Source organism: Paramacrobiotus metropolitanus, unplaced genomic scaffold (genome assembly GCF_019649055.1).
Source record: "Paramacrobiotus metropolitanus isolate TYO unplaced genomic scaffold, Prichtersi_v1.0 Parri_scaffold0000180, whole genome shotgun sequence".
Taxonomy (NCBI): domain Eukaryota; kingdom Metazoa; phylum Tardigrada; class Eutardigrada; order Parachela; family Macrobiotidae; genus Paramacrobiotus; species Paramacrobiotus metropolitanus.
In genome coordinates, this window is record NW_026570400.1 from 99,258 (window position 1) to 111,610 (window position 12,353).

A 12,353-nucleotide genomic window follows, 5' to 3' on the forward strand; every position below is an offset into this window, starting at 1 on the left:
AAGGTAGTGGGCAAAATTCTCATGTACCGTACATATATGCATAGTCGTAGGGTATTTGTCTTGGATGATGGCAATCAGAAAGCTCCTGATGACTGGCTGTGCGATATCGCTGTGCTTACCCAGTGACAGGTGCTGCTCTTGCAAGCGTACCGGGCTCAGAGCTTACTACGGTATTGGCCGGCAATGCGGTAGGTAATAGGAGACAAATTTTATTGTTTTTTAGCGCGATAGCATGCACCTGCCGGCTTTCGGTCTCGACTACTCCAGGAGGCGGTGTTGCTTTTGTTACACAGTGGTACTTACGGTGGTTGTTCTTGCTATTTAAAACCAGCGAACTTTTAAATTTAAAATCAGTCCGAACCGTCGGGCCTGTCAGATAAAGAAAACAAACGTCCCGATGGTATGACTTTGATTCCTGTACGCGATGGGAAGGCGGTTGTGTGGGATGCAACGTGCTGGGACACTGTAGCCGTCTCTCACGTGCACGCTAGTTCTTTGAAAGCCGGAAGTGTAGCGCAGATGGCAGAAGACTACAAGCGCCGGAAATACGCCTTCGTCGAGGATTTGGGATATCTTTTCTACGCTCTGGCCGTCGAGACACTTGGGACATTTGGATTGGCTTTCTCGGAGCTAATCCGTTTCGTCGGCCGCAAGATTCGTGTCATTACCGGAGAGCCTCGATCTACAGCCTTTTTGAGACAACGTTTAAGTTTAGCTGTAGTCAGAGGGAATGCAGCGGCTGTTTTGGGTACATTTAACGCACGTACTAAATTCACGAAAGACGCTAATGATTTTGGATGTTTTTTCAATGTTTAAAATTCGGAACTTTTATTAGTGTAAACCCGCGCAGGCGTATTGTTATGTGTAATGGCAGATGCCGATTAAAGAGCAAACCAGCGATGTTTGCATGCCAGTGTGTACATGAACTATGTACGAGGAGATGTCAGTAGCGCACCTAGATAATCCCTGTACTTGCTGCCGTCACCCGGCTGGAGTATGACGTTGTGGCTGTACATGGTGCTTTTGTACCGCGCCAGATTTAGCCTTATGTACTGCCGCAACGTCACACTCGGCCCGGGTGACGGCAGCAAGTACAGGGATTATCTAGGTCGCTACTGATATACATATATAGGTCCTTAAAATACGCAGTGTTGCAGACGAGCGCATACAATCCAAAAAAGATACCCTCATACAATAAAGAAAGATTGCTCAAAATCAATTCTTCAACAAAGCGTTTACTTTAATAACAGTTGCCAGCCCGTAGAAGCTGTTGTACAGTTGAAATTTAAATATTCAGAAAAGAACCACAAGGAAATATTGAGAAATTTGATTCGGGTTGTTTTGTCTAGAAAAATGATACCAGCCTGATGATAATGCGTGGAAGAAATATAGAATGATAGAATGCAAGATTTACCGTACGTACTTGCATACATACACACATACGGAACATACGGCCGATATTTCCGCATGTTTCAAGAATTTTATATGATACATTATGGTACTGTTAAAGAAATGCAGTAACGAGGATCAGTTCAAAGGAAAAGTATTCGTCATTCCTGAAATTTTGCGTTAAATATCCTGTGAGCCCGGGTTTTGGTCAAGATTTGTCTTTATAGTTACCCGCTTGTTCCAGTACCATATCTGAATGTAAAATATACTGTAAAATATTCGGATAGTTCCTACTAATGAAGACAAATGTCACAAATCAGCGCTCAGTTATACCGAGATTCACGAAGCACATTTAAAAAAAACTAGGTAATTGGGGAAATGCGGGAAAGCGACAGTTTTCGTGAATCCATAAGAACTGATACCATGTGCATGGCGGGGTACTTCGATTCGACCCTACCAACAGTTGACATTTTGTTTGTGCCAAACACATGGACAGCGCGGAAAAAGGAAGAAAAGGTCAGGCTTACAAAAGGTCACGCCGGTCCATTCACATACTCTAACAGTCTAACGAATCTCACGGAACTGCGTAAAACAGTAGTGACATGGAGATCTACACGTGAACCTCCCAGTGTATGTGAGCGGAAAAAAATGCAGCTGGGGCGAATTGCGAATTCGAGCTAGAAGAGATCCCGATATTCTTACCAAAGCGTGAATGAAGCTCCCGCTTGAGAAAACATAGCCCGCGCAAGATGAATTGCCATTTTGTAGTCTAATAAGTTAATCTAGAACGGTACAGCAGACTAATTTTATCAATGTCCGGGCCCGCGGTACGTCTGAAAGTGCTCTTCGTCGCTCCCGTCGATAACGGTGCGTCCAAATTTACACCACCCATAACCTGTATTTAAGAGCTATGACAAGCGATTGTCGTTTATAATTTAAAATGTCATTAATTTTATTTGGTGACCACTCCGTACACAACCTTTCGCTACCTTTTTCTTCCTACACAACCTTTTGTATTACCTTTTATTCGGTACACTATCTTTTTGAGCACTACCTTTGATTCCGTACACAACCATTCGGCACTTTTTTATCTGCGTGACTTCTATTTCGTTTTACGTATTCAGTTTCAGTAAATACAGGTTGCAAGCGACGTAACTTTTCCTGCATATACTGTATCCTATGTTGCGTGATATACTCGTATAAATTATGTACCTCTGCTTGGGAAAAAGTACCACCCAGCGGCATTAGTAGAATTCGACCCGCGCTTATTGAGGCATGTGTTCAGCGTCATCCGGTTTACCTAGTTGAACGTGACGCATTCAATATTAAGTCGATAACTATCAGCGGCGGTAAATTAATTTACTACAGAATTATTGATTGGGGGAATATCTTGGCGGTAACGTATGTACAAGCCGGGTGATTAATTTCTTGCTTAAAGGTACAGGTAGTGCATATTAAGCGCGATGCTGGCGTTTAGAAATTGGAGACTGGCTGCAGTCCGCTTCATTAACCGGAGAAATTTAGGCCTACAGTTCAGAATTGTACGCTGAAATTTCTCCCTTTAATGAAGCGGAAGGAAAAAGGATAGTGATTCCCTGGTGGAAAATTAACTCGACAATGGCGATCAACGGGCCCAGTTTCTACCGGTGCCGAACCTCGGAACCTGGCAGCAAAGAGTCCCATGGCCAGGCAGCCATATCAAGCGCGACCGGTTTCCATTACATTTTCCTGCCACATCGTTTGCGGTAAAATGGCTGAGCAAATTAACTACAGTACACCCATACGGCTGGGATAAATATTGAAGATTGCTGCGCATGTGTAACTGGAGCTTGACCTTTTGGTCAGCGGCGCTATCCAATTTTGTAGCTCTTATTTCCTTTACGTTATTTATTCTTATAATCTTGTTAGTGTATTATCTGCAGCAGCGCTTTCTGAAAGGGAACCTGCTCCTTCCGGAAACTATTAAGAGAAATGGTGCTGCATGCCTTGGGCCCGGATTACCGTTTGGCACCCGCACAGCATTCCCCATTATAATCCGACCATGATGCTGCACCGAATGAGAACGCCGGGAATCTTTCAAGAGCGACTAACCGAGCGAAAGGATTTGTTTGTCTTATGGAAAAACGTAAGTGCGATTCTACTACGCCATATAATTGCCATTTTGTTAAACAAGTTTTTATGGCTGATATAACCGTTTCCGTCTCATTATTCCGGTAGCAATTTTGTGCATTTATCACAACTCCGGTGCTTTTATATTTTTCCTGTGCATGCATTCCTGTGTATGCACGAATGCAATGATCAATGCAATATTATAAAAACTGATTGAAATATTGATATTGACATTTTTTTATCAATACGAAAAACTGTAAGTATTGGCATTTTGTGACTCGCGAGTTTGTATTTGTTGTTTCTGATTAATAGCGCCTGCAACTGATTAAAATGATTTGTCTCGGTCCGGAGTTTCAGGTAAAAAATTAAGAGTTCATCTGGATATTTTCCGGATAGTTATCCGGAATTTCAGGCGTTTTTAGCAATTATTATGCACCCTTTGATATGTAGAAGCGTTTGGGACGACATGGGTGAAGCAATATTGCGAGTACGACAAAGATTCGAGGAAGTTGCTGTTGGTGCCGTATTCCCATTCACACACCCATGGCAAAGCGACGGTAGTGGTACTCAAGCGCTCATTAACAGTTATCTGTAACCACTGCGTTACATAACCATGTGTCTTTGCAGAGTCCACAACAAATCTTGACGCTCAAGTCGTACCAAAGGTAAAAAATGCCGAAATACCAGGAGAAGCGGAAAATCTGTCTGTGTGTGTGGACAGTGAGATTCCTTTACTTATTTATAGACGTCCCGGTGATTCGATTGAGAAACGTTTCTGCTTTGGTCTCGTCACTGATGAACGGTAAATGCTTGCTAAACAAATCGAATTTTGATTTTTTCGCGTAAATTCACAATATTTTGGATAGCTTAATTCCATTTTTCTTTTTATTATTGCGACATCAGCAAAATAAATTATGATTATAAATACGCGTAATTATTAGAAATCTGGTTTGCCTGTGTAGACCGGGTGTCATGACCTTTCAAGCATCGTGCGAAGCCGGTCGCGATCGCTGGAAGGACATAATGGATGGGAAAGAACCGAATCGTTTAAAAATTAAACAACGAGAAAATTTTCTGCCCACATAATATAATAAAGAAAATAAAATTTATTTCATAAAATAAATTGACCTGTTGCAAACTAGCTTTTGCCACTTGCACACTTTTAAACGATTTTGTTCTGGAATTTGCAGGTTTATCAGAAGCCCGGAAAACACTTCCACAAGCCGGAATGTGAGTTGTGAAACGTGCTTTTTTTGACTTAAACAGAAAACCTAAATTGGATTTTAAAGAAGTTGACACCTGAATTTTACGGAAATACGAGATAATTAAATATTACTGAAGATGTAACTGAAATCGAAATACAGTAAGGGGGCTAATTTATAGCACGAACCCGATTTTTGAAATTAATGATTTTCTAAATTTAGTGTATTCTTATAAAGCAAACATTCCCCTATTAGAATCAAGTTAGATATCGCAAAACGGATGAGCAGCTCAATTTGTACGGCTTTTTTTGCAAAGGCTGGCATAACTTGTAAGTGGCGCAGCTGGTGATTTATCAACGCGCTATTGATCGTGTGTCTGTTTGCTGTTGAACCATAAACTAGTCCCCCTTAAAATGTTATTAAAGATGTTATTGAAAGAATTAAATAGTATTGCATATAGCACCGCGATCTCAGTGAGCATGACTTCCGGTTTGTCACATTGTGCGGTGATTTTATCGAGAAAAAAAAGATGATCCACGCCGTTCGTTGCGGAAACAACTTCTCTGCACTCTCAGTTCGCTTATTGCATGGGATAACGATGGTTTTAAAATTGGTTGGATTACACGAGCAAGGATTGTACAGTGTCGCCGGTGTCGGTTCCAAAGTTTCCCGCCTATTGCTTCAGCTGATGTACCGATCAGGCCGATGTGGATATTCGCACGGTGACCAGTGCATTGGAGACCTATGTACTTCCGGTATGCCTATAATAATAATGTTTAGCTGTGGTTTCTTGCCTTCTATTGACAAACATTGTCCGCAGATTCTTACAACTGCGAGTCTGGGGCGCATATAGCAGCCACCTCATCTATGATCTTTCTTTCGCTTGATCTTTCTCTAAACATACCGTTGAAAATTGGAAGCGTACATATCGTTGAAATAAGAACCTCTCTTACTCGTAGACTACCTTGATACTTAAAAATCTTCCCTAGATACAGTGCTTAAAACATAACTTGAAAACCGGACGAATTGAACTGTACAATTTTATTTGAATAATTGAACTTTAATTAATTTGCATTTATGGTCATACAACCCATAAAAGCATAAAATTAATCCAAATTTTGGCCCCCGCCGGTCTTCCTTATCGGCTTATATTCTGTGTACCTTTTCTGGCCACTTTTTCCCCGCGATGAGAATTGGACTAGTATTTGTTTTTTGCTCTGGCTGGCTATGCTCCGCTGGCGTTGGCGCATTCATTCCGCGGGATCCTTGTGAAAAAGCAAAATTCCTTTTTTCTTGCTGATTTTTCTGGCTTAAGTAATGTAGTAAAAGGAATGCACTAGCACGATCACCAAGTATCTGATCAGCCCAGTTGACAAACCAGAACATGACTTCCGAGATCCAACCACCGACGGGCAATGTAACGGCTTGTAAATGTAATTACTGTACTTTAGTGCGTCAAAATCGGATACGGAGAACTGGAGGTCACCGGATACAAAGATGACAAGGCAACAAACATTCTGAAATAGCTGAATATTGCTGATTGGAGAGAATTAGTGTCATAATAATTATCGAAGTAAGCCGATACTCCGTGCCTTCCCTTCAGTTATTCAACTGCGTCATTTCTCACCAGGCAGGAACTCTGATTATTTCTCACCAGGCAGGAATTCCCGGTGCGTTTGCCTAATTTAGTCTAAATCAGAAACCTTGAAGTACCGTCCGGTATCTCAGTTGTGGAAGAGCCTTGCGTCAAAACCGTAGCCGAGTGTTTATTCTGGATCGTGGACTGCTTGGAATGATTTCTGTCTGTTCGAGACGAAAGCCGAAGCAATACTACCTTCCAGCGACAGCGACCTCCGTTTAAGTAAAAAAAGCGGGTTTTCAAAACGGAAAAAGTTTTTACCAGTGATGGGCCTGGCGGGTAAGAGTATTAGGCTGTTTTGGCCGTATATCAGTCATCACCATGAATTTCGTACCACTTCATTGCAAATTTTCATACTGCGTGGTAACATGGAAGTTTTTCTAAATCACACCAGCTGGCTGACGGGGGCATTTGGAACTGTTCACTATGTGTGCTCCTGTTTGACCTTTTGGAAAACGGTGGCGGCCGTTATTCTTGGCTTGGTAATATTTGTTGCTATCATTTTCGTTTTTGTGGGTATCTGGTACCTGTATCAAGTCTGTGCCCGCAAAATCAGTCGACCCTTTCGGGAACTTTTTCGGGGTTTTTTGCGTTATGCCGGCTATCCAGCCCCCTTGCCAGAACATCTGCCACTCCAAAATGGCCATGCTGGCGCGGCGCACGATTGAAAAAAGCCTTACAGGTAAGATACTCGTACTGTGGCACTGTGTTCGACATCTGTGCGTGTTATGCGGGATTTTCTTACGGTTTTGTCAAATGTTATTCTGTACACAATTAAAAAAATTAAATACGACAAATCATAAATCGGTCAGCGGTGTTGGCACGATGTCTTTGATTACGTACGGGTAGACATATTATTTCCAATATTTTGCTTTAAATAATGCGAGTAAACCCTTCACAAGGTAAATTTATATCGACGTCTATAAAGTATTTATCGACTCAATAAAAAGTGGGAGTTAATAATAAAAATACTGGAATGAATTTAAGTTACTGCTACACATGTAAGACACGACATATTTGGTATTTTACCCCATGACCTTTCCTTTTCCCGTGACCTATCCCATTAGCTGTCCGTTGTCTGCCGTAGGTACGGTAGAGCTGACCTTTAGCCGCAACTGGGTCCTTATTTACCGCCATGTAATGATTGTGGCATCCGCGTGCAGGCGCTGCGCATGCAGTACATCAGGAGATATAGAAATTAATTAAGTAAAATTGATAAAATTCATAGCGGTACTTAATACTGTTCTACAGTAGCCGTGCTAATATCTTCCGCTGGCACTGCAGTGCCACATGTCAACTAGAGTAGACCAGATTATTCATGGAGTAGACGAACCTTTGAGCAGGCGCTCACAAGTCCGGCCAATTTAAAATGTAAGTGTTAAGAGTAAATAAACCGATACAAGACTAACAAGAGATTTCTTGAATTCAGCCGGAACAGGTACTCGTACTCGTTAACAGAAACACAACCAAAAAATTCAGTGAGCGATGTTGAAAAACTGTTGGGGAGATGCAGTGTACGTAGTACATACCGCGTTTAATTAATGTACTGAACTACCGATCCGCTGATAATTGTAAATTCAAAAATTAAAGACGATGCTCGCTGGCTGCTGCCCAATTCCATATTCTGCTGCTGCCTAATTCTGTATAACACTGCAGTACTAGAAAAGTGCGTTATTATGCGGTATTATTATGCGTTATGTGTTATTATGCGGTAATATTTGCAATTGCAGTTACTTCCGTAATGACTACGTAACGGACAAAAATACGAGTGCATTTATATGCATTGGTGGTGAATTTAGAGGACCTTCGCTGCGCTCCGATCGATTAACATGAAATTAATTTTCTTTTGCAGGATCAGGATTTTAATGATTTTTCTGTGCTCTGCTGTGATCAACAGCTGAGCTTGCCATAAACCGCTGTTAGTTGTGTGCTTATTAAGAAACGCCGTTCTTGGCCTCCCCTCCGGCCGTTCTGGCCAACACGGCGCCCCTAACCTCTCCTCTCTGGGTTTGCGTTCATATTACTGATATTCTGTGCATCCCATTGGGCATCTCCAGTATCCCTCTCCAGTATCCCTGGCCGCCGCTTACTGACTGCTGCTTATTTGTGGCTGCCGGACGCCGACTACCATTCCCATTGTACTTGTATACTCCCGTCGCCCATTACGCTTTATATAATCTCCTGCAGTCTAATGGCTCGAACGGCTTTCCTTCTTTCCCCTACGCGTTCGGCAGCACAAGGTAAAAGCTCTTGAATAAAAGTTCTCTTTAAATCTGGCCTTTATGGATCGGATTATAGTTTCCGTTGAGAATAATTTCAACAGACAATGATCGGTCGTTCACCGCATCTTTGTAGTTTTGTCAAAATTATCTGAGATGTAGTAAGTAATAACATTAATTTATCGGATAACTTAATTTTGTTTAATTGTTTTTACACAATATTCGTAGTCGTAGAAACTGTTTGCACTGTCTTTCAAAGAACTGTAACGAAAGGTCAGCCGGTTCGGAAATAGTTTTACGGTTACTGTAATTGATTCTTCTATGGATTTCAACAAACAGTCTTAAAGAATTCACTCTCACTCGGCAGCAGTTTTGATGACTTATGAACGGTTTTGGTTTGTTAATTTTACGTAATAAGAATTGTAAGAAGAATTTTACGTAGTAAGAATTGCGACAGTGCGTCCTATACTCGTACACACTAATAACGACTTTTAAAGAATAATTGCAGTGAAAGGTCAGCCGGTTTGGAATTTAACTGCCTAGTCTTCATTGGATGATACTTATGGTTTCATTCTTAATGTGGCTCCCAATCAAAGAGCCTTAAAGAACTCCCTCTCAATCGTTAGTTGTTTTAAATGCGTATCTTTTTCGATGGTTAACAAATTATGAAAAATTTCTGCGAGCTGCGCTTTACGCTTTGCTTTTATTCTGAATTTTAGAATACTTCTAGTTAACTTTTATTTATATTGGTCTGGTCCCCGCCGTAGTTAAAGAGACCCACAACCCCCTGACTAACGTCCATGCAGCCGCGCAACGCCGTTGCGTCCATCGTCCACGACGGTCTGCAACCACGGCATGGCATGAACTGGATGTGGAATACTGTGGTTCTACACCTTAGCCGCCGTTAGCGTCTCAGCGTTTTGTACAGGCTGTCCTGCTTGTCATTATCCACTCTGTTTCTCCTAATAACTTGTCGTATGGGCTCATCTGTTGTTTGTCAGCGTTCCCTCCTGTTTAGTACCGCTCTCTGCTGTTTGCACCTTGTGCGCCGTTTGTAATGTTTTTAGTGTTCGTAACTATTCCTTTGACGGTCACGGCTCCTCGCTTTTTGCAATTCACCGCTGGTCGCTGTGATTAAGTAGCTGTTCGCCAATGTAATAACAATTTGCTTCTTGTTATAGGTTTAGGTTTAGGTTTTTAATGCTTAACGTCTGCAAATACAAGGAATCACTCCTTATCGAGATTTGCAGACACGGTCAATTAAACACTTCAGCGGAAAAGAGTCCCTCAGCAATAATGTAAGTACAGCACAGCAAGCATTCACTCACCGAAAAAAAAACACATTGGGCAAATACTGTCAAAAAATAATATACAATTCAGGAATGCGCATCAGCGACAAAATTCAGTATATCCATTCCCTAACAAACACATTGGACGGCCAGATTTCAGGGTCCAGAATTTTCTCAGACATGTCTTTAAATGTCCCAATGCGTGCAAAAGTGGATGTTCGCTTGTCTCCATCCGGCGGTACAAAAACACTCACAAATCGTGTTTGGATTCCATTTTCGTTCAGCTGGGCGGCGAGAAATGCGTTGTATTCTTTCGCGGTTTTAAACTTAGAGTTTCCAAGACGTGGGATGCCACGCACACAGAAATCCGCATGGGGCTTGCGATTGCATTGCAGCGTTTTGACCAGTTCACTTCGAGGTTTTTCAGTCGTCGTATCGGTCGTCATCGTACCACGAATCATACGGGGTTGACGTTTTGCAGCTGCAGCGTAAGAATCTGCTGCTGACTTCCTTGTTGGTGGTGGAACGGAGGTACATGCGGTACCACTCGTCTCCTGAGTAGCGGGGTTCTTGGGTGGGTTCGCTGAACTTGGGGAACTTCCATTAGTGAGTCGAGGAGCTCTTAATTTTTGCGGTTTTCAAATGTTTGTGACATACAGTACAATAGACCAGCTGGTGACAAAACATAAGTTTGCATTCTACTGACGTATGGGAGTAGGATCATACGCCGGATGTACGTACTGGATGCTGACTGTCCGCCTTCCACCTGCAACATAACGGATAATCTAGTCAATCAATGCTGTGATTTGCTGTTCTCTTTTACTAGCGATGTATATGATGTCATAACGCGAAGTCTATATAAGTTCTTGTTACTTCTAATATCGGTATCAGTAGTCTGAGATTTACTTCTGAGACTGCTTCTAATTACGATTTCCTAGCGTTGTGAACTGTGATGTGAATTGGATAAAGAGACAGCAATACTTGTTCCTACGGAAGTGCATAGTCGTTCCCGGATTATCGCTTAGTATACAGGTTTGCTCGTGACACAATCGTCCTAGCTCTTGCCGATCCTCACAGGACTTACGACCGGAGATTGTAGTTGGACTATCATTTAGGGATTCCTGACTCGTGTTCCTGATTCGTTCGTCTTATTTCCACCATAGTTCTTCTGTTACAGTTTGAGAGTACGAGTGCCTACCGATTGAGCATTACAGGCGTGGAAGAGTAAAGATTGTTCATGGAGCCTTAAACGGCGTGAACGCTTATACACGACATGGCGCCCACCGGTGTCTTTTAATTTTCCCGATGTAACAGAAAATTATTGGTGGAAAGTCTGATGGTAATTTATTCGTAAAAGTGGTCCGTACAGAAAGGCGTCGAACCGCAAAGGTGCGCCGAAGGAGGTCAGCGTTCCAGATCTGGCCTAGTTAATTTATTTTTAGCGAGCTTCCTCGCAACTGTGAGCTTCCTCACTGGTGAGCTTCCTCGCCAATTAAATTAATCTAATTTAATTTGGACCGTAGGAATAAACAGTCGAAACCTTAAAGGTCGGCTGTGTAATTAATTGGTGTCTGTGTGGGTAATTTCCGGGTTGTCTGCGCAAAGCAGTAACCGCGGCGAATAAAGCGTAATCTGCAGTGTCAGTGTACCTGGCCTGCAGATAGAGCAGATAGTAAGCACCGAGCCATTGTCAGTGGCCAGGTGAGATAACGATCTCCAGCAGCTAGATAAAGGCAAGCCGCAAGCGGTAGCCAGAATCAGCAGCTAGACAGAGTTGACCGTGAAAAAGGTAAACACCGGCAAACGGTGATTGACCTGTGAATTTAAAATTACGGCAGCGCGTAAAGTGCAGCAGCGTAATTTTAGGAATTTGTTACAGTCGAAACCGCAAAGGTCGGCTGTGTTTGATTCTTACAAAGCAATTCAAACCTAAAAGGAGGATTGTTTGTGAGTTTGTGAGAATTATTGCACAATCGCAATAACGATATTCGTCAGAAATCAGTAGCACAATCGCTGCTGTTTTGGTATTTTAATTAGCCGCAAAGGTTAATTCAAAATAAAAGGTAAGATGTCGGGTGACACAGTCGTAAAGACTCGTCCACCACCGCGTAAAGTACCGGAAGAAAGAGTAATAATTGGTGCATTCGAAAGAGCACATGCCGAGACCAGATTCCGGTTCAAAACTAAAGAAATACCGTTGGGGCTAATGTATTTAGCCCTGAACGTTGAACCACCAGAAGCTCTAGAAGCATTTTGTGGAAAGGAGTGGGTTGAATATCAGGAAATCAGACGATTTTTAAATTCAAAAACCAAGCAACCCAAATATTATAAGACGTGGGTAGACCATGAAGAGTGTATTCCAGAAGCTTACCTGGATATCACAGATGAACAGTTCGAAAAGGCAGTCAATGACGCGTATAATTGGAAGGCGGGCTATATGGAAGATTTAGGGAAGCGCAGGCAAGCAGCGCAAGCAGCCCATCTAGCAGCCAAAGCAACAGGAAAA

General features: G+C 42.3%; 2 long non-coding RNA genes across 5 annotated transcripts; both read left to right on the forward strand.

The window, feature by feature from the left end:
* The first annotated feature begins 3,374 nt into the window (after positions 1–3,374).
* On the forward strand, positions 3,375–4,797 carry LOC129600511 (uncharacterized). The gene is made up of 6 exons (XR_008692072.1): positions 3,375–3,514; positions 3,811–3,855; positions 3,949–4,055; positions 4,126–4,163; positions 4,244–4,300; positions 4,689–4,797. It is a non-coding gene; the product is annotated as an uncharacterized LOC129600511 (long non-coding RNA).
* A 371-nt stretch (positions 4,798–5,168) lies between these two features.
* On the forward strand, positions 5,169–9,472 carry LOC129600502 (uncharacterized). Of its 4 annotated transcripts, none has more exons than XR_008692066.1 (4): positions 5,169–5,455; positions 6,152–7,021; positions 8,192–8,579; positions 9,326–9,472. It is a non-coding gene; the product is annotated as an uncharacterized LOC129600502 (long non-coding RNA). The 4 variants fall into 4 exon arrangements; XR_008692068.1 differs by lacking the exon at positions 5,169–5,455 and having other exon boundaries at positions 5,743–6,618; positions 6,734–7,021; XR_008692067.1 differs by lacking the exon at positions 5,169–5,455 and having other exon boundaries at positions 5,743–6,273; positions 6,331–7,021.
* Positions 9,473–12,353: the final 2,881 nt, after the last annotated feature.